Source organism: Puma concolor, chromosome C1 (assembly GCF_028749965.1).
Source record: "Puma concolor isolate L17-30 chromosome C1, mPumCon1.1.hap2, whole genome shotgun sequence".
Lineage (NCBI taxonomy): Eukaryota > Metazoa > Chordata > Mammalia > Carnivora > Felidae > Puma > Puma concolor.
Window position 1 is genome coordinate 142,430,657 of NC_141674.1, and position 22,780 is coordinate 142,453,436.

Genomic DNA, 22,780 nt, shown 5'->3' on the forward strand with positions numbered 1-22,780 from the left:
ATGAATGGGCTAACCAAGAAGTTAAAGAGGAAATTAACAAGTATATGGAAGTCAATGAAAGTGATAACACCACAACCCAAAACCTCTGGGATGCAGCAACGGTGGTCATAAGAGTAAAGTATATAGCAATTCAGCCTTCCTAAAGAAGGAAGAAAGATCTCAGATACACAACCTAACCTTACACCTAAAAGAATTGGAAAAAGAACAGCAAATAAAACCCAAAACCAGTATAAGACAGGAAATAATAAAGATTAGAGCAGAAATTAATGCTATTGAAACCAAAAAACCCAGTAGAGCAGATCAATGAAACCAGAAACTGGTTCTTTGAAAGAATTAACAAAATTGATAAACCACTAGCCAGTCTAATCAAAACAAAAAAGGAAAGGACCCAAATAAATAAAATCAAGAATGAAAGAGGAGAGATCACAACCAACACAGCAGAAATGCAAACAATAATAAGAGAATATGATGAGCAATTATATGCCAATATAATGGGCAATCTGGAAGAAATGGACCAATTCCCAGAAACATATACACTACCAAAACTGAAACAGGAAGAAATAGAAAATTTGAACAGACCCATAACCAGAAAGGAAATCGTATTATAGTAATCAAAAGTCTGCCAAAAAACAAGAGTCCAGGGCCAGATGGTTTTCCAGGGGAATTCTACCAAACATTTAAGGAAGAGTTAACATCTACTCTCTTGAAGGTGTTCCAAAAAATAGAAATGGAAGGAAAACTTCCAAACTCTATTTATGAAGCCAGCATTACCTTGATTCCAAAACCAGAGACCCCACTAAAAAGGAGAACTGTAGACCAATTTCCCTGATGACCATGGATGCAAAAATCCTCAATAAGATATTAGCCAACCGGATCCAACAATACATTAAAAAAATTATTCACCACAACCAAGCAGGATTTATACCTGGGATGCAGGGCTGGTTCAATATCTGCAAAACAATTAACGTGATTCATCACATCAATAAAAGAAAGGACAAGAACCATATGATCCTCTCAATAGATTCAGAGAAATCACTTGACAAAATACAGAATCCTTTCTTGATAAAAACCCTCAAGAAAGTAGGGATAGAAGGAGCATATCTCGAGATCATAAAAGCCATATATGAACGACCCAACGCTAATATCATCCTCAATGGGGAAAAACTGAGAGCTTTCCCCCTAAGGTCAGGAACGAGACAGGGATGTCCACTCTTGCCACTGTTATTCAACATAGTATTGCAAGTCTTAGCCTCTGCAATCAGATAACACAAAGAAATAAAAGGCATCCAAATCAGCCAGGAGGAGGTCAAACTTTCACTCTTCGCAGATGACATGCTACTCTACATGGAAAACCCTAAAGATTCCATCAAAAAACTGCTAGAACTGATTCATGAATTCAGCAAAGTTGCAGGATATAAAATTAATGCACAGAAATCGGTTGCATTCCTACACACCAACAATGAAGTGACAGAAAGAGAAATCAAGGAATCGATTTTATTACAGTTGTACCAAAAACCATAAAATACCTAGGAATAAATCTAAGCAAAGAGGTGAAAAATCTATACACTCAAAACTATAGAAAGCTTATGAAAGAAACTGAAGAAGACACACAAAAAAATGGAAAAAGATTCCATGCTCCTGGATAGGAAGAACAAATATGTTTAAAATGTCGACACTACCCAAAGCAATGTACATATTAAATGCAATCGCTATCAAAATAATACCAGCATTCTTCACAGAGTTAGAACAAACAATCCCAAAATTTGTATGGACCCAGAAAAGACCCCGAATAGTCAAAGCGATCTTTAAAAAGAAAACCAAAGCAGGAAGTATCACAATCCCGGACTTCAAGCTATACTACAAAACTGTAATCATCAAGACAGTATAGTACTGACACAAGAACAGACACTCAGATCAATGGAACAGAATAGAGAACCCAGAAATGGACCCAGAAACGTATGGCCAACTAATCTTTGACAAAGCAGGAAAGAATATCCAATAGAAGAAAGACAGTCTCTTCAGCAAGTGGTGCTGGGAAAACTGGACAACGACATGCAGAAGAATGAACCTGGACCATTTTCTTACACCATACACAAAAATAAGCTCAAAATGGATGAAAGATCTCAATGTAAGACAGGAAGCCATCAAAATCCTCAAGAAGAAAGCAGGCAAAAACCTCTTTGATCTTGGCCGCAGCAACTTCTTACTCAACACGTCTCCGGAGGCAAGGGAAACAAAAGCAAAAATGAACTACTAGAACCTCATCAAAATAAAAAGCCTCTGCACAGCGAAGGAAACAATCAGCAAAACTAAAAGCAACCAACATAATGGGAGAAGATATTTGCAAAAGACATATCAGATAAAGGGTTAGTATCCAAAATCTACAAAGAACTTATCAAAGTCAACACCCAAAAAACAAATAATCCAGTGAAGAAATGGGCAAAAGACATGAAGAGACACTTCTCCAAAGAAGATATCCAGGTGGCCAACTGACACATGAAAAAATGCTCATCATCACTCATCATCAGGGAAATACAAATCAAAACCACAATGAGATACCACCTTACACCTGTCAGAATGGCTAACATTAACAACTCAGGCAACAACAGATGTTGGCAAGGATGTGGAGAAAGAGGATCTCTTTTGCATTGTTGGTGGGAATTCAAGCTGGTGCAGCCACTCTGGAAAACAGTATGGAGGTTTCTCAAAAAACTAAAAATAGAACTACCCTACAACCTAATACTAGGCATTTATCCAAGGGATACAGGTGTGCTGTTTCTAAAGGACACATGTGCCCCCATGTTTATAGCAGCACTATCCACAATAGCCAATGTATGGAAAGAGCCCAAATGTCCATCGATGGGTGAATGGATAAAGAAGAAGTGGTATATATATACAATGGAGTATTACTTGGGAATCAAGAAGAATGAAATCTTGCCATTTGCAACTATGTGGATGGAACTGGAGAGTATTATGCTAAGTGAAATTAGTCAGTCAGAGAAAGACAAAAATCATATGACTTCCCTCATATGAGGACTTTTAGAGACAAAACAGAAAAACATAAGGGAAGGGAAACAAAATAATATAAAAACAGGGAGGGGCACAAAACAGAAGAGACTCATAAATATGGAGAACAAACAGAGGGTTACAGGAGGGCATGTGGGAGGGGGGATGGGCTAAATGGGTAAGGGGCAGTAAGGAATCTACTCCTGAAATCATTGTTGCACTATATGCTAACTAATTTGGATGTAAATTTAAAAAAAAATAAAAAATAAAACAAGTTAATGAAAAATAAATAAAATAATATATAAAAAAATATAACACAACCGAACCTATGTCTTTGAAAATAAATTTCTCTTCCTCCTATAATCCCTATTTTTGAATTATTACCATGATTCTTGAAATCAATAAGACCCAAACTTTCAGAATCACTTTTGGCATCTTTCTCCCTTGCCACATACATTGTATTGCTTATACAACATCAAGTCTTGTCTCTGCACAATTACATCTTCCTCTTTCCACTGACAGAGCCCTGATGTGATCTTCTATGATTTCTCACTGAAATTATGACAGCCTCCCAATCAAGCTTCCTATTTTCTACTTCTCCCAGGTCCAATCCATTCTACAAAATGGGACCAGGTTCATTTTCCAAAAGGCATCCCCAGTCATATCCCCTGCATGTTCAAAAACCTCCCACGACCCCTCATTCATTGCCTACTGCATAAAAACCATATTCTGAGGCTAATTCAAAAAAATATAGTCCAAGAGATAGAATAAAAAGCAAGAGAAGTCAGTGTCTTAAAAGCTAAAGGGAAAACAAACAACTGGATGATATTAGGAACATCCATTTCCACGTTCCATTTAGTTAAAATATTGCATTAAAATGAAACACAAATAATCATATATACCAGTAATCATATATCTGCAATGATATTGCAGATAGAGGTAAAGACATTCATTGCAGGACCACATAGTGCTTTGTTAAGGAATATCCAAAGGAGAAGAGCACTAGGGGTAGAAGGTCAAAGCACCTTTGCCTTTCCAACTTGTGAAGGCCTCAGAGTGATTGTCAGGTTTTCTGTGTTCATTGATTCCATGTTCATGGTAAAACTATCAGTCTCCTTGAGTAAAGACCTCTTTATCTCAAAAATCCAGAGATAAATTCTGCATTCAAACTGGAATACTATATGCTAGTCCAAAATTTTTAGTATAATCTCAAAACAGAAGAGCATCTGTTCACATGGAAAATAAATAACGATCATGATGCAGTGTTCCTCAGAAATGTATATTGACAACAGGCTCTAGTCTAACAATTTGTATGTGTTGGCACAACAATAAAACTGTATTTAGTAATATGGAAATTCTTAAGTCCATTAAAGCAGGAAACATGCATACCATTATATAGTATATGCTAGAAAAATATCACTAGAACCAAGCAAGACATTTGTTTTCCTTTTTCCTTGGTATTCACTTTTTTCTCCCCAGTGAGACACAGGGTATTATTGGTTATAAGTAATTTGCAGTCACGTTTTGGCTTTTATAACAGAATGAGAAATGCATAATAAACTATGTGGATGTTGAGATATACAGATATACAGTGAGCATATCCCAGACTGAAAATAAAACAAAAACAAAACCTGATCCCACCACCTCTCCAATCTCAAATTCAAAGACTTGTGTTTTGCTCTAACAAACTACTGTGGGACAGTCACGATATTATGGGGCAAGAGAGCACCACACTGAGAAATGACAAGGTAAAAATCTATGATGTGCAATTGTTCCGAAGGCTAGTGATGCCTGCAGTCTGTCCTGAGGAATTTGATACTCCACGTATTTTCAAAGGAGCCCAGAGCATCAGTACAGGTTCCCAACTGTCACCTCAGTATTTTGGGATCACTTCTAAGGAATTTCACAGTCAAAACAATTGTTTGAACATATGGTTGCACTCTCAGAAAATATAAACTAAAAATTCAGTATGAACGTAAGTGAGAACCTTTAAAACAGAAGGCATTCAAGTGTAGGGTTTTTTTTAAGTGTATTTTTATAATTATTTCATAGTATCAGAGCAGACCTCATTTGAGTAAAGAAAAAAATGGGACTTTTCTCATGATTACTGAATGTGTTACTGCTGATTTTACTTAGCATAGGGCATTTCTCTCATCTCAGTAAGCTGTCTTACCCTATTTACAAAACCACACATATGTTGATTCAAAGGAAAAGACAGAGAGAATATTATGCCAAAGGGATAAAATCATATTTTTCTCTATTTGTAGAATTTAATTAACATCAATCCATTTAATTTCATTGAGTACTTAGTATTGTGAAAATTATATTCAGTAAGAATAAGTGAAATAAAAAGTAAAATCATCATCCCACCCTTTAGAGTCTCGCACCTGAATACGAGACCAAAGAAAAGTAGAATGAAACTCTACCAAATGGAATGATTGGCACTATGGTAAAGGAAAACAGAGGGTCCCATGGAGCACAGGAGAAGGGCATCTAAGCACTTCTAGGGTTGAGACTCCCTGAGCTGAGTGTCTAAGGACATGAAGGAGTTAACCCAGTGACAGAGAAGAAGATGAGCTTTCCAGACAGGGCAGGAGCAAGTGCGAAACCTGGAACTGTATGAGAATGTGAGAGCGCCTGCACTCGGAGTCAATGGGGGTGGGGTGGTAAGTCTTTGAGGAAGGTTCAGATCTCATCCCAAAGCACTCTCAAAATCCATAAGACTTGCCTGGGGCATGTTTCTCAATGCATATCCCATGACCACAAACACATGTTTATATCAGATGTTCAGTTGGTTACAAGCCTTCTATGGCATTAACCTTGGGAGGGCTGCATAGCACTTTGGCATTAGAGAGACATGGTTTCAGGTAAGGGGACTGGCTTCTGGAGCTTCTGGCTCTAGAACTTGGTCAAGGCATTTAATATTCCTGAACCTCCATTTCCTTCATTTGTTTATTTGTTTATTTATTTATTTAGGGAGCACGCATGAGCGGGGAAGGTCAGAGACAGAGGGAGAGAGAGAATCCTAAGCAGGCTCAGTGCTGTCAGCACAGAGCCTAACGCAGGACTCAAACCCATGACCATGAGATCATGACCTGAGCCAAAATCAAGAGTTAATCACTTAACTGACTGAGCCACTCAGGCATCCTCCTCCATTTCCTTTAGATGTAAAATAGGGATAATTCCCCTTCAAATGGTTACCATTAGGAGTAGATAAAAGGAAGCACATGTCACATTGGAGATGTTCAGTTATGTTCTTCTCTTCCTCTTTCTCTTATTAGCTACCCTTTAACTGTACTGTAACAGGAAGAGTTCTCTAGGTCGGTCTGGAATATTCTGAATTTTTTTCTTCTCTTCCCAGTGATAAGCCTCATATAAGAAAAAGCATTGCAGTGGATGGGTTATCTCATGAGGGCTAGCAAACTATTTACAATACAGAAAAACACTTATATAAGGATAGAGACTCACATGAGTGAGTCTCAAATTCACTTAATTCAGCTCAGAAGCCAGTGAGCTTTGGACATGATTTTGAACCCATCGCTTTGCTTCCTGTTTGGACAGCTTCAAAAATATTTATAAAGCAGAGTTCAAGGTTCAGCCACAGATACACCATTTCCTCAGTACACAGAAAAATGCAGGAAAATGATCTAGAATGGTGCAGCTAGCTCTGGCCCAAATGCATATTCAGACTCAGACCATGTCATAAATACACAGATAGAAACTGTAGTGCACAAGTCTTTATTTGACAAGACACCTTAAAATAAAACTAATGGGGGGAGGTTTGGTGTTTGGGTAGTCAGTTGAGTGTCCGACTCCTGATTTTGGCTCAGGTCATGATCTCACAGTTTGTAAGTTCGATCCCTGCACTGTGAGTGCACAGCCTGCTTAGGATTGTCTCTCTCCCCTCTCTCTCTCTGCCCCCACCCTGCTTATGCTCTCTTTCTCTCAAAAACAATAAAGAAACTTAAAAAAATAAAATAAAATAAAATATAAAATAAAATAAAATAAAATAAAATAAAATAAAATAAAATAAAATAGAACTAATGGTAATACAGAGCCACAATCTGACAGTTCATTCATGGAAACTGATGTGTTTTACAATGTAATTTTTTGGAGGTGCCTGAGTGTCTCAGTTGGTTAAGCGTCTGACTTCAGCTCATTCATGATCTCATGGTTCATGGGTTCAAGGTCCACACTGGGATCTGTGCTGACAGCTCAGAGCCTGGAGTCTGTTTCAGATTCTGTGTCTCCCTCTCCCTGTCCCTCCCCCACTCATGCTGTCTCTCTCTCTCAAAAATAAATAAGCATAAAAAATTTTTAAAAAGAAATAAATCAACATTTAAAAATGCAATTTTTTCTACTTTTATAGAGGTAATGTTGCTCATTTATCTTATATTTAGTAACATTCCAGTAGGTCTACAGTAACACCTGTAATGAAACCTAATAATATTTCTGCAACATAATGTATAAATATTCACATTAGTAAAATAATTAATGACCAAAACAACCTCACATTCAGTTCATGTTTGGCCACAAAATAAGTTCAAATCACATCAATATTCACAACCAAATAAAAAGGAAAAAACTTATAGTTTTCAAAGCTTTTTGACTTTCGGAAACATGGATAAACTACTGAGGACCTGTAATATATCTTCCTTCAGGGAGTTTTCAATCCTATTAGGTTGCTATATTAAAAAATCCACACATCTCATGGGCAAGATCCAAAATAGCATTTAAAACCACTTGGTCAAATCATAAAAAGTCATAAATTACTTCAAATTCTGCTATCATATTTAAATTTGTGTTGATAATATAAGAAATGTGCACAAGTTATGGCTTTTAGTTTATTGTGATGGTCTTATGTTATTTATGGGAAAAAATATCAAGTTAGAAGAAAATGTAGTTTGCCGACTTATTTAATAAATGTTTTCCAGGGTTGACAGAAATGAAATTTAAGGTAAATTGTTTGCAAATTAAGGAAAATAAGACTTCAAAAAAAAAATCACTGACATTTTAGCTCCTGAAAACTGTTGAGTAAGTAATCATTGAGCATGATTCTTCTAGCTCATTCTCTCCTCTATTTTAGATGGTTTGCCAGGGCCCTAGAGTACTATAATATCTTGCTGAGAAGTAGAACAGTCAAATGGATGCAAAGGTTTTATGTGATCAAAATGAAAAAGAAACAGTGTGCTAGAATTTCCTGTGCATTATTACTAAAAACACTTTTGGCTGGTTATATTTAGAATTTTCCCAATGTATATATACCTATGCTCAGAATATCTTTGCATGTGATATTTATGTAGTGATCTCATGGGCATTTATTTATTCAGTTTCCTAATGAAGGGTAACAGAATATGCTACCCAAAATATGCCGCTTTGGCATAAGAACTGTTTTGAGATGAAGCAAACACAAAAAAATCCTCCTACCCAGCCCCTATTTGTGTAAAATCTGGACATAAATTTTCAAAGATGTCCCTCCCGCACTCTCTACCAAAAAGGACAAAAGTTAATCACCCAGAGAGATTAAGACTCTATCAGTCTATAGACAGTACCAGAGGAATCTTACATAACAAACTTTCTAACTACGCTTTATCTTTTTCCTTGGAAGCCTAAAACTGTTGTCCTTTGTCCTGCCATGTTTTCCAGAAATTTGTGTGTGTGTGTGTGTGTGTGTGTGTGTGTGTGTGTGTGTGTGTGTGGAAGATGCTATATAAGTCAAAAGTTCAAAGCCACCTCAAGTTACTCATTTTCCCCTGGGTATCTCCCATGTGTATATAAGGCAAACATGTTAATAAACTTCTTGTTTTTCTCTTATTAACTTGCTTTTTATTACAGGTGTCTTAGCCAAGAACTCAAAAGGAGAGGGGGAAATTATTTTTTTTCCCTACGCAGAAAACAGAATAACTTTTGTTGACCTTAGTAAGTCAGCTCCCATCTTATATAATGTACAAATAGATGCTCAGTTAATACTACTTTAGTATACCACTTGGAGGTAATGAGACCAAATTCAAATCAATAATGACATCAAAACTACTAATCCCAAATAATTAGTGAATTACTTCTTACTAGTTGATCACTTTGTATTATCCTACTACAAGAATATAGTAATACTCAAATGCTCTAGTCAGCTTTACTGAATATACTAGATCTACATAATCTGTGATAATTGTCTGATCAGTATAAGTAACATATTTTGAAGAGAGCTTCTTAGCCTCACTTACCCTAATATGAAGATATGCAGCTGTTAATAAAAGGGAAATGAAGATCAAAAAGCATTCCAGTCTACAAAAGACTTACTAGCTTCATTGCTCTACCCTTTGAATAATTCTATCAAATGCTTAGTCTTTCACTTTAATAAATGCAATCTATTTATTTTGGTAATAGCATCTCAGGACCACTTAAACCATACTTGAGCTTCACAGTCTAGGCAGACATTTGACTACCTAGAAGGACTGTATCTGTATCTCTAAAAAAGCCAAAGTACACAGTGAAAACCAATAAAGGAATTGATTAAAAGAAACACACATCAATCCTTTGGGCAAATGGGAGCATGTAGTGAAAATGATGCTTTCATCCACACATCTGGTTTGCTAATGTATGCAAGTAAGGTTTGTAACATCTCTATAATTATTCCACTTAAAGTAAAGAATGTCCTCAATTCATCCAATGTGGGGCGGGGGGGGGGGGGGGAGTGGGGAAATAGTTGCCACTGTGGAATGATCGCATAAAATAGGGAATAAGCACACAAAAGTATGGCTTTTAAAATTTTATCAATTTCATCTTTAATGCCTAGAGGTTTCAGTTTCATGATAAGAAAACATTTATTGAGTGCCTGTTATATACTAGGCACTGGGCAAGAAAGGACCCAACACATAACTTGTGAATAAAGTACCCACACCCAATGTTCTTAGTGTATAATTGCATATTATTTTAATAAATAGCCATGGGCTTCTAGAAATAAGGGAAAGTGATTCTGAATGTGTTACTTTAAGTTCCAGCTCTTTGAAGCTATTAATACATGTTTATATTTTAACATGTTTTTCCCATAAATTCATCTTGCTTCCAATTGTAGCAGTATCCACAAGAACACGTTGACTTCAGGACACATGGCTTTTAAATAATGACTGTACTACAGGATTTGGCACTGCCACAGAGAACCAGGATATTTGGTGCAGAAGCATTGTTTTTAAGCACTTCTTTATGAAGAGAAAGAAGAGAGCCAGTTCTCTGATGGACTCACTCTTTCCCACAAACCCCGGCCACATGTTTATATGAAGAACATAACGGAACACCTCCACTCTGAAGCCCTAGCATCACCAAAAACAAAAATTCCCACCTCTTGAGTTCCTATCACTTAACAAGAGTGAAACAAACCTAGGGGGTGAACACACTAGATCAACCGTTATTCGGCAGGCACATGCTGTGCAAGGAAAGGGTCACAGTTAACTATTCAAACACGTGGGACCCAGAGAGTTTAGAGATTAGCTAGGTGATGACAGAGCATAGCCATCGGTATTCACATTCAGTCTTTAAAAGCTGTTGAACAGAGGGGCACCTGGGTGGCTCAGTTGGTTAAGTGTCTGCTTTCAGCTCAGGTCATGATCTCCTGGTTCATGGGTTCAAGCCCCACATGGGACTCTCTGCTGTCTGGGCAGAGCCCACATCAGATACTCTGTCTCCTTCTCTCTCTGCCTCTTCCCCACTCATGCTGTCTCTCTCTCTCTCTCTCTCTCTCTCTCTCTCTCTCTCTCTCTCAAAAATAAATAAATAAACTTAAATAATTAAAAGCCATTGATCAAAGACTGCAGGGCCCTTGAGATAAATGTCTTCTTTGAACATATTTATAACAGTTCATTTTCAGTGTTTAATTTTCAGACCTATGAATAGGAAAATTTTCCTTCCATGCTTTCTAGTAGAGCTTTAAGTAGTCTATGAAACTTGAAGCAAACCACAAATCCTCTGTAGATCTGTTTCCAGCACCTATAGGATATATAGAATAATACTCCTGTGCATGGAAAGAACCTGTTGGTATACTTGAGATTCATCCACAATGCAGGGAAGATTATTTACAGCAAAACAAGTCAGACATTAGACCTGTTCATTAACAAGTTCTGGCGACTGGCCAGGCAGAGAGATGTGTACATAACTGGAGTCTGGGCCAAAATGTAAGTCCAGTCCTTGGATCCAGGAGCCCCATTAAAAAACTGACAGCTGTGTTACAAGAGTGCACAACAAGAACAATAACTGGATTTCAACACTGTTTTTGCTTCCTATTCAAATAGATTTGGAGAAAATGCTAGACAAGAGTCAACAGAGGTATCCAACTTACCTTGGGTAAGTCACTTAACTCTCAGTGCTATTGCATCATCTATAAAATTGGGACATCAGTGGCACCTGTCCCATAGTGTTCATGGCAACCCGTAATCATAATCTAAGAGAGAGCTTATTATTAGGAAGTCACACTACAAAAGTAGTCTACATTCAAGCATCTAACATCTGGAACACTCACATTACTTCTGTAGGTAAGTCCTTGTCCTCCTAGGATAAAAATGTGAATGCAAAACTATGAAAGGAAATTTACTTCACTTACTAGTACCTCTCTTTAGGTTGGTGAAGTCTCAGTCCTGACAAACTGAGGGCCAGAGAGTTAAAAGAAAATGTGTTTTGGTTGGTGGATATAAGAAGTTCAGAATAAGAATGTAACAAGAGAAAGCTAGTCTGATTAGTGAGTTCTGCCTGAATCCTAGAAAGAAAGAGCCCTCATTTGCAGGAGAGAACACCCACCTGGAGAGGGGAAAAATTATTATCACAGCCTCACTTTGCACAGCACCAGCCTGAAGCCCAGCTTCTATGATTAGTGCAGACAGACTTAATGAAAACAAGTCAATAGGTCTAAATACAAACATGTCATTTTCTTCCCCTGGTCAGTCTTTTTCTTTCTCCTCTCTCCTTTCCCCTTTCCCCTTTTTCTTTTTTCCTTTCCCTTTTCCCCTTTCTCCTCTCCCCTCCTCTCCCCTCCCCTCCCCTCCTCTCCTTTCCTTTTCTCCCTCTCTGTATATTCATCGGCGTTCAGAGGATGCATATATTTGCTTCAGGCAACTGTCTGAGTCCTATCAGTTTTTCAACAGAAAATGTTTTGAAGGCTGGTTTAGAGGTGTGCCCAATGGCATGTTGGTGAATATCTAAAATTTTATAAACTAAAATGAAATGAAAGACTGTATGAAGCCATCTACCTAAATATTGAAAATAAGCATTAAACTGCCTCAATGCAGGTAAAGGGAAGTGACTTGCATTTATAGCAGCTGAATAGATGATATAGGCAGAAACAGCACACAGGGAATTTAGAGTTCATTTCGAAAATTGGGTAGACTTTACTGCATCAATGCTTGTAGTGAGCTTATCTCCTTTTTACAGATGTGGAACCTAAAAGAATTTGATAAATTTTCTTTCTGGGATCTATATTAAGAAAGGATATCTCTTTTACTATAGGCAAAACATGAAAAAACATTTAAAGGTTATATACATACGTGTGTGTGTGTGTGAGTGTGTGTGGTGAATACATCCCTATCCCTGTTCTGAGTTGATCCTAGGAGAGATAGCTGCCCAATAGCATTAGCTATGCCTTTCAAACTTGGTTATATCATCATCGTCTCCATGAATATTCATTTCTTAAACTAGAGGGTAATTTGCATATACTGCTGACAAGAGGGAGTCAATGGGTGAGTGACAGTGTCCAAATGAGTCTCACCAGCATTGCAGAAAGACTTTTCTTTTTTTTTTATTTGGTTTATGTTTATTTGCAGAAAGACTTCTCAACACAGAATTGAAACTACGTCTACCGCATCTGAATTGCAGATGAGTTCACATTAATTAGTGAGTTGAACGGGTTCAGAGCATACCACCCCAATGTAGTCCTCCAGCATGGGACTATTTTGAGCTGAAGGCATTTGAGACAAAGCACAGGCTGAACTCTCTGCCTTCCCTTTATCCACCTGTAAACAGAACATACCATGAAGGGGATAACAACCTTGTCATCAGAGACAAGATAGCACCAAGAGTCTACACGAACAAACCTTACTAACTAGCCTTTATCTTCCATTAGTTTCCCCATATATTTGCCTCCCCAAAATTTGCTGCCCTTAGAAGTTCAAAGTTCTTTTTTACTTGTCACTCTTCTACAAAATTGTTGTTCTTTTCTAAGATGCTATATAAGCCCAAGTTCTAACCACCCCTTTGAGTTACTCATCACTGAGTATTTTCATGTGTGCAAGATACATATGTTAATAAACTTGTTTGTTTTCTCTTGTAATCTGTCTTTCACCCATCTAATTTGCACAGCCTCAGTCAATGAACCAAAGATGGGTAGAGGAAAATGATTTCTTCCCCTGCAACAGAATTGAAATTAAGAGTTTATGATATAATCTCTGCAGCATGTGGTGCAGGTCTACCACAAACAATAATCTCATGCTTAACTGCTGATACATTTGAGACATCTTAACAGTTACCAAGAATTTATGACAGGCAGAATGAGAGAGGCAGAGAGGAGTGAACTGTGTACATCCCACTGAGTCTTGGATCTTTCTTTTTTTTCTGGCTCTTTTGTTTATCAAAACCTTAAAAGTACAAAAGTGATGAAAACTAGACCTCTTGTTGAGAAGAAAGGCTGAAGGTCACAGTTAAGATGGGATATTGGGAGTTTCAGCTTCTCTTAAGTGGCCACACGAAGTACATCTGTCTACATGCCTAACTTCATCCAGAGCAGAAATTCATCTCTCCAGTAGCGCAAAACAATCCCACCCACTACCACACACACACACACACACACACACACACACAGTTTCCTCTGGGCATTTGATGACTATTTCAGGAGATGATAAAGTAGCCCCCTACATACTCCAGATATATCAGGAGTTTGGCATACATTACTTCCTTATATCCTCCTGTAAACAGCGTAAGACATAATCATCCCATTTTACACAGCTAGCAAGTGGTAGAAACCAATGTTAAAACCAGGTCTATATGACCACTCCCCTCTTCATGTGGCCTACAATGTATGATAAGAATGCCTCTAATTTTGCCAAAGAAGATATGAGCATAATTTCCATGTAAAATCATTCCCACCTGTCTATACCCAGTTTAGCGGATCAAACTGAAAGAAAAGTAAAACTAAGAAAAACATTTTATGGAAATCATAAAAATTGAGATTCTATTCAAATAATTCATGAAAATGACTCATCCCACACTCTTCCTGTAAGGAGTTCTCTGGCTCTTTACTGAGCCTAGTTTTCATTTGCTGAGGTTACATTTCACTGCTACAGAATTCCTTAAAAATAAAAACATGAAACATCAAAGCAGAAGTTGTTGTCTGACCTATTTTTGATGATCATTGGAAACAATGAGGTTTCTATGCATTTCCCTCGCCTTTATGCTCTTTCTTTGTGATTACTCCCATCTTTTGTAATTCATTATACCCCAAGGCAATTACTGCATTTTGTGAAATGTACAGCATTAAAAGGAATTTCCATGCAGGGTTACAGAAACTGAATGCCACATTTCTGAGTAAAGCACCCTTCCTTAGGGCATTGTGGATTAGCCTTTCCATGCCAACAGGGTTGGATAGAGACAGTTTCTTTAGCAGTCCACAATGTATTGAAAAGACCACGAACGTATTTTTTCTTCTTTTCAGACCAGTCCTTTGGTGACTGCCCAGGACAAGTTACCTCTTGTATTCCTCTCTTTCTAAACCCATCTGATGCTCATTCAGCCACTTAGCTGAAGGTGTCAGCCTTTCAGGGAGAAAGGAAATTCAACATGGATCAATCTGAAATCTTCCTGTGATCGTGAGGTTGTACCCATCCCTAACCAGGATGTATCAGAGCCTAGCACCTTGGACTTTCAAGTGTAGGCATTTGAGCCAAGTGCCGCTATGTAAAACCTACATCGTCCATAAACAAAGTAACCTAGCCCCTTCTCAACCAATGTTGTGCTTCAGTATACAATGCCTTAAATTTCATGAGCTTTGTTTAAACAGTGAAAATTAAAGATTTTTGTCTTATTTTATTTACCTAAATTAACATTTCTGAGAATTGGATCATAATGAGATTTCTACAGATTTGTTTTGTTTGTTTTGTTTACCAAATTCTTAATAAGCTAAAGAGCCAAGGATGTGTGGCATTGATTTTAATATTACATTAAATCTATAATAAACATTCATTATAAAAGAAGACAAAGGGGCTCTTTAACACCATTTCAAGGCTTTTCTAAAGAGAAATAAGAAAGTGTATGGTGGAGGAAAAGGGGGGCAGTCCTGGGAAAAAATCACCCCAGAGGAGTACCCTTCAAATTCAGCAATTTAAGAATGGATATGTTGAAGTCACAATCAAGTGCTAAATAAGTAAGGAGCCTAACTAAATCTCCCTGTCTGACAATAAACAAGTTGCAGAACCTTCTGCAATTAAGAACCTTAATTTTCTCTTCTGTAAAATAAAGTTTACAATGCCTTCTTCAGAGAGCTGTTGAGAAGGATACATAAGGTCACATATGTGAAAGTGCTCTGTGAACTGAGCACTGAGTGAACTGTGTATTCCTACAGTAGGAATACCATTGTCAGGAGGACAGAATGTAAAGAAACTCTTCTTGACCTGCCCAGCAAACTGATCAGAGAAAACCATGTCTTTCTTTCCCTTTTCTCAGGTTCTTCTCTCCCTTACCATGAGTGTATGTATGTGTGTGCATTTGCGTTTGTCTGTGTGTGTCTGTGTGTGCTGTTCTGCTTCTCAACAATATTTGTCTCAAAATTCTGCTACTGACACTACCTTTTGCTAGATAACATTCAGTTTTGACTACTTCTGAGTGAGGGCCTCCTTTGCTTGTGTATCTCTTCTGCGAGCTTGTACCAAAGTTCCAAAGAAGTGAACTGGCCTTTTTAATATTTACGTATTTTTGAGACAGAGAGAGAGAGAGAGAGACAAAGCATGAGTGGGGAAGGGGCAGAGAGAGAGGGAGACACAGAATCTGAAGCAGGCTCCAGGCTCTGAGCTGTCAGTACAGAGCCCGATGCGGGGCTCAAACCCACACACTGTGAGGTCGTGACCTGAGCTAAAGTCAGACACTTAACCAACTGAGCCACCCAGGCATCCCTAAACTGGCCTTTTTAAAAGATGCTCTATGGTACAGTTATTTTTAGCTAGAGAGCTACTAGCAGTTTCTCCTTTGTGGCAGAGTGAATCTTTATCGGTCTACCAAAGATTTGTTTGAGTCTTCTTTTCTATATGAGTGAAAGAGGAGTCTACATCTACACTAGGTTCTGAAAATAAACACCTCAACAAAAATAGTCACGTCCCTACCCTTGTGAAGCTTGCGGCCAAGTGGTAAATAATAACAGTAATGAGGATATTACGAGCAGTAGCTAACATTGGTTGAAAGCATACTGTGTTCCAGGAACTGTTCTAAGCACTTTAAACGTCTTATCGTATTTAATCCTTGAATAAGTTGTCTTTACTCACCGTCTCTGCATCTGCATCTTCTCTTCTTTCCTGAAATGACACAATTTAGGCTTTTGTTCCCGTAATCCACTGAAATCATGGTGCTCAGGGTCACTAAGTTTCATCAAGTTGCCAAATTCAGTTGAACCCTTGTCAGTCCTCATCTTGCTCAAACTCTCAGGTGGATTTGACAAAGTCGACCTCTCCGTCTGTCTTGAAATACTTCCTATACTTGCCTTCCTGAACACCACTCCCCTGCTGTCCTCTTATCTCATCAGCTGCTCCTCTTCCATCTCCTTTGCTAGTTCCTCTTCATCTCCCTGATGTCTCAATGTGGGAGTGTGTCAGGCCTCAGCTCTCAGATCTTTTCTCACCTCTGGCCTCATACCTTCCTAGGTGATCTATTTGCTCTCGGTAATTTTAAACTCCTTCCATGTACCAATCCCTCCAGCGTCCTTTGTGTCCCTCGAACAGTAGACTGCCTACTCAGCTATTCAATTTGTTTGCTAGGGCTGCCATTACAAAATAACACAGACTGGGTGGTTTCAACAACAGAAATGTATTTTCTCAGACTGTTCTGGAGACTAGAAGTCCCAGGGGTCAGCAGGATTGGTTTCTTCTAAGGCCTTGCTCCTTGGCTCCTCTGTCTCTACTTGGTCCTCCTTCTGTGCATGTCTGTGTCCTAATTTCCTCTTCTCATAAGAAACCGGTTGTGTTGGATTAGGACCCACCCATTTTACCTTGATTACCTCTTTATAGACCCCTCTCCAAATAAAGTCACATGATGAGGAACTGGGATTAGGACTTCACCATATGAATTTGGGTGGATACAATTCAGCCTGTAATAAAACCAGATACTCAACTTCTCCACTCCAATGAATAATGGGAATCTCAGACTTCACATGGCCAGGACTGATCTTTACATCCCAACCCACCCTCACCCCACTGTACCCTCCAAAAACCTTGCTTTTTTTTCTCAGTGCTCTCCATCTTCATTCAGTTTCTAGTCAATGTTCCCTCCTGTCTAATACATACTCTCAGTTACTCTCTAGCCCCATGACATGCTACATCTTTATATGTTTATTGTCTCTTTCCTACTAAAGTGTAAGCAGGACTGGGATTTTGTTCTGTCCTTTACCCTATCTCCAGTACTAGGAATCATGGACTGACAGACATAGTAGTCCCTCATAACTATATCCTGAATGAGTTAATATAATTATCACAACTCTATTAGATAGGTATATTATTATTTCCATTTAATAGATGAAGAAATAAAAACTCAGAGAAAATACATAACTTCCTTTGGGTCATGGAGCTAGGATTTGGAACCAGGTAATCTGAATTTATATCACTGCTAAGCAGTTAACATTCCAGTGTGGCACCAATGCTATTTGTAGAGAAGCACAGAGTGAACTGGAGCCCTTAGGAGGGGTACCTAACACAGGAGTTTCAAAGAGGAGACAACTAGTAAGAAAGCAATATAGAAGAAAATCCCAGGCCTCATGAGGTAACCTGACATATGCAGGTGAGAGAAGATCCTAAACCAGGTTGGTGCTCAGTAATCAGTCAAATGAATGAGTAAACTAAATAAACAATTACTATATTATATAAACCCAGAGGAATCAGAACATATAATCATGGAAGGGGATTATAGTACTCAGCACTCTATTTATTTGTGAAACCATTAAATTTAAAGAGAAGGAACAATTGACTACCACAACAACCAGCCACAGCTCCCAAGCTGATAATGAAGCTGTCAGAATGGACCACTCCAGGCCAAATATATTATGATACCAGTGTTGGTCAACAAGGTTACAACAATAATTAAGATCTAGTTCCAACTTCATTAGGGCTTTGGGGAAATGGTAAACTTAGCAGAAACTTGCAATGTGTAGCAGACCTCGAAGATTCTGTGAGGAAGTTTATAATTCCCTAATGGAAGTAATCAAAGCCAAGGTTTTTGTTTTTTGTTTTTTGTTTTTTTATATAATTCACAACAGAAAAACAACAGGAATATTGAACTGAATGCATAGAGAGAAAGATGATTCTCTAAAACCAAAATAAAACCTTTAAATAACCGCACTGTGTAAACTTCAAACCACATTTATTTCACCAAGGAGAGCCCATTTTACTATTCATTGTGCTAATTTAACAATGAAAACTCATTTCTGACATTAAATGTAATGTTTAGTAAAATTTCAAGAGTTGATGAAGACACGGATGGCTAGGAAAGCTGAGAAATTAACTTCTGAGGTGTGCTTCTTTCTGAAATAATGCTATCTAGAACCTGGATTCTCATTTAGGGCACTGATTGCCCCTAGAGTTGACGTTATATAGCCTTTGGAGCCTACAACCAGTCTATGCTGAAGTTTTAAATGTTAATGATAGGCATTATAGCCTACAGGAGCTGAAAAGGCTGCAAGTGTTAAGGCCAAATAAGTACTTTAAGAAAAAGAAACATGGCACCAACTGGGTCAAATGATACCACACCAAATCCAGCCTGAGAAAAATTCTTTTTTGAAAAACACACTATTGGAAGATAATCAGACAACCTTTGTATGTTCCAAATTTATGAATTTGAGCCATCAGAGCAGTGTGCTTTAGACCCACTGACTAAAAAATATACTTACGGGATGTGTTTGTCAAATTCTGTGTAAAACCATATGGGAATATTAACTAGAACTAGACTGAATTTATAGATTAATTTGAGAGGAACTGTTACCTTTAGGCTACTGAATTCAATATCCATGATCACAGCACAACTCTCTATTTAGTTTTTCTAGTTACACATCCTAGAGTAGAACTTCTCAACCTTAGTAATATTGACATTTATGGCTAGATAATTCTTTGTTGCCCTGTGCACGGTAGGATGTTTAGCAGTATCCCTGGCCTCTATCCATCTCATAACAATAGTATCCCCTGACCAGACATGACAATCCAAAATGTCTCCAGACATTGTCTAATTGCCCTAGGGGCAAAACCATCTTCTGTTGGGAACCACTGCCCTAAAGAAACTTTTACACATATTATCAAGGAGGTTTGGGCAAATATATTTATTGTAGCACTGTTTGTAATAGTAAAACACTAAAAACAACTTTAGTAAAAGTAAGGATCAATACAACTTGGTTTATTCCTGTAATAATTTTTTTTTGAAGCAGCAGGAAGTAAAAGAGAAAAACTAGATCAATCTATCTATCTGCCTACATACCAATTGATAAATGTGAATAAATTAAAAAAATATAAAAGTGAATAAAAAAGGTTGCATAAGACAACATAAGTACAACATAATACTGCTCATATTCATTTTAAGTACTTAAAACAATTCAGTACTTAAAACAATTCTAAATATCCAAATGATACTTTAAATTGTTAAAAATTTAAAAATTCATATGGGAACACTTTCCATAAATTTCAGGATAGTTCAAGAGACAACGGAAGAGCTTTAGCTTTAGTTTTCTCAATTTTATTTCCTTAAAAACAAAAATGATATGAAAAAAATTATGGCAGATATAATATAGTTTGGGTCTGGATGGTAGACGTATGAGTGAGCATCTGCTATACTATTTTCTGCACAATTCTACACACCTGAAGCACTTCAAAATAAAAAATAGAAAATTTAGTCATATTTTAGAATAAATCCATGAGCTATCTTTTGAAGGACTGCCTAAATTGGAAAGCTTATACTTTCTCAAGAGTAATTTGTTTTCAAGTATTTCATTAGACTTTTTAAACAGTTTCTGAATTTCCCTCAACACTCATTTGTAAATGAGAGTTAAACATTTGTTTCAAGTCAGTATTATTCATCAGTCAATAATGCAAATCCCGTAAGATTCACTCATAGATTAGATGCTAGATCTGCCACAGGAGGCTTTAAATTGTCCAAATATAAAGCACTCTTAACTGAGCTTACTAACATTAAAAGGCTCAAACTTTGACAGAGTATTCAGTATTTAAATTATAGTGGGTAGTGGGCTAGATCCTTACTTAGGAATGCTTAACATTGGCAGTGATGACCATCTCTCTTCCTGGAATTGAGAGAACTGGATACACTGGCTGATTTACAGAGCAGTTTTGCAATTACGTTTTACAGAGTGCTATAGTTTTACAAATGCCCTTCTCCCACTTTGACAGACACAATGAATTCACAGCTATAATTAGAACTTGGCCCCTCATCTTTTCATAGGACCTATTAATTATTTTTCATTTTTTATGAAATAGCTTTCTAAAGAAAAAGTTTTGAAAGGAAAAAATATATTGTCTCACACTGAGATTGGCAATCTCTGAAAAGGCTGCAGCTATATTTAAGTCAAAGGTCACTTCGGATGGAAGTTTCAACTTATTTTCCAATTTCTACTCTTTTAAAAAGGTCATGTGACTTAAAAAGCTATTCCTTTCATACAGCAAGAAAATGGATGGTCCCAAATGATGGGAGTAGGTGATAATAATCATAATTATGATAAAAGCACCATCAATGTACTCTCCAGGAAGATATTTTATATGACATCAAGAGCTTGGTACAAGAAATGAAAAGAGAAAAAAAAAATGTGCTTGTACTGCCAGTGTTCAGGCATTTAAAGCCAATCATATGTCACTGATACAAAATAGCATGTTAACAAGTGTCAAATTCAGAAATCAATAAGAATCTCCCCCACCCCTTTACTTTAACGGTACAAATTGAATACACGTATCAAACTCCAACAACAAGAAATGTATCCATTTCTAATCAATAGGTGCTTTAATTAGTAATGTGGGTTTTTTTTTTTAAAGATATGTACCTTTTTTTCATTATCTGTAAATTATTCTGTTGATCTGTACTTGGATGAATCTTCTCTACTTAATATCCAGAGAACACAATGTAGGAAGTTCTTGTATTTATGACTCATAATATCAAAAAGATATTTTTAACATCTGTATTTAAGAGATTTTGAAGAAATTACCACAGGGAGTAATTCCTTCGAGGCCAAAGATTGTATGAAGTGGCTCTCACTGCACAGAGGTCATCTGAAACACATGGAAACCTTGGACATGGCCTCAAACTGACCACAGTGGAGAGGGTCAGACAGTGTCTGTGGCTAAGGAATCTGCATGCCCATTGTGCTCTACTGAAAACAAGGGAATTAACTAGACGTTTACCAACTGAATGTTGAGAACCCCAGCCAGTTTCCCTTGCTTGGTTCCCAATTCAGGCTAACATTCTCTGACTTTAATTTTCTGAGGAGTCTAAACTGCCCAAGGAAAGAGACCTAAAGATACTAACAGTTGAGATAAGGAGAAGTTTACTGGCTTCAAATAATCATTATGCTCATGGATTCTGTGAGTCAGGAATTGGGAAAGGTATAGCAGGGATGACTTTTCTCTACTCCACAATATCCGGGGGTTTTAGCTGGAAGGTTTGAAGGTGGGGGATGACTCATGCACTGGGAGAAGAAATCATCTGGACGCATTTTTACTTACATATCTATCAATACCAGGTCTGAGCCGGGACCTCAGCTGAAACCACAGTCCTGAACACCCACACGCAGCCTCTCTATGGTGGCCTGGGTTTCCTCACAGCTTGGTGGCCTCCAGCTTTTCACATGCTGGCTCATGGCTCCAAATGTAAATGTTCTGAGAGGACCAGAGCAAAGCTGCAATTCAGGCACACTATTTGGGTATATGACATATACCCCTGTCCTATTTGGTTACGTGGAAGTAAATACCAGAACAATCAACTAAATATATTGAAATAATTGTTTCTGGGTAAGCATAAATGGTAGGGGAGGGAAACTATAATAAAAATTATGGAATAATAAAGTGTAATCAATATCACATAGTAATATGCAAGAAATATTATGGAAATACATTGCTTTAAAATCACATACATGTTATAGAAGCAGAATTCTAAGATGGCTCCCATGTTCTTTACTCCTTGGTGCTAACAGTATGTAATCCCCTCCTCTGAGTGTGGACAGAACCTGTGACTTCCTTTTAACCAAGAGAATATGGCAAAGGTGATGGGTTGTCACTTTCTTGACTATGTAACATGATCTAAGACTCAGTCTCAAGACTGGAGAAAAAGCCTCTATTGTTGGCTTGGGAGAAGCAAGCAGGTTGGAGAAAGCCCTATGATAAGAAACTGTGGGCCACTTCTAGGCTGAACAACCAGCAAAAAGCTGGGGTCCTCAGTCATACAACTGCAAGGAAATGAATTTTGCCAACAACCCGAATAGCTCGTTTTACTCAGCTGTGATTGGATTATTTTGTGCTTTGTCTCTCAGTGGAAATAACCAACACAGCTAATTACAGGCATC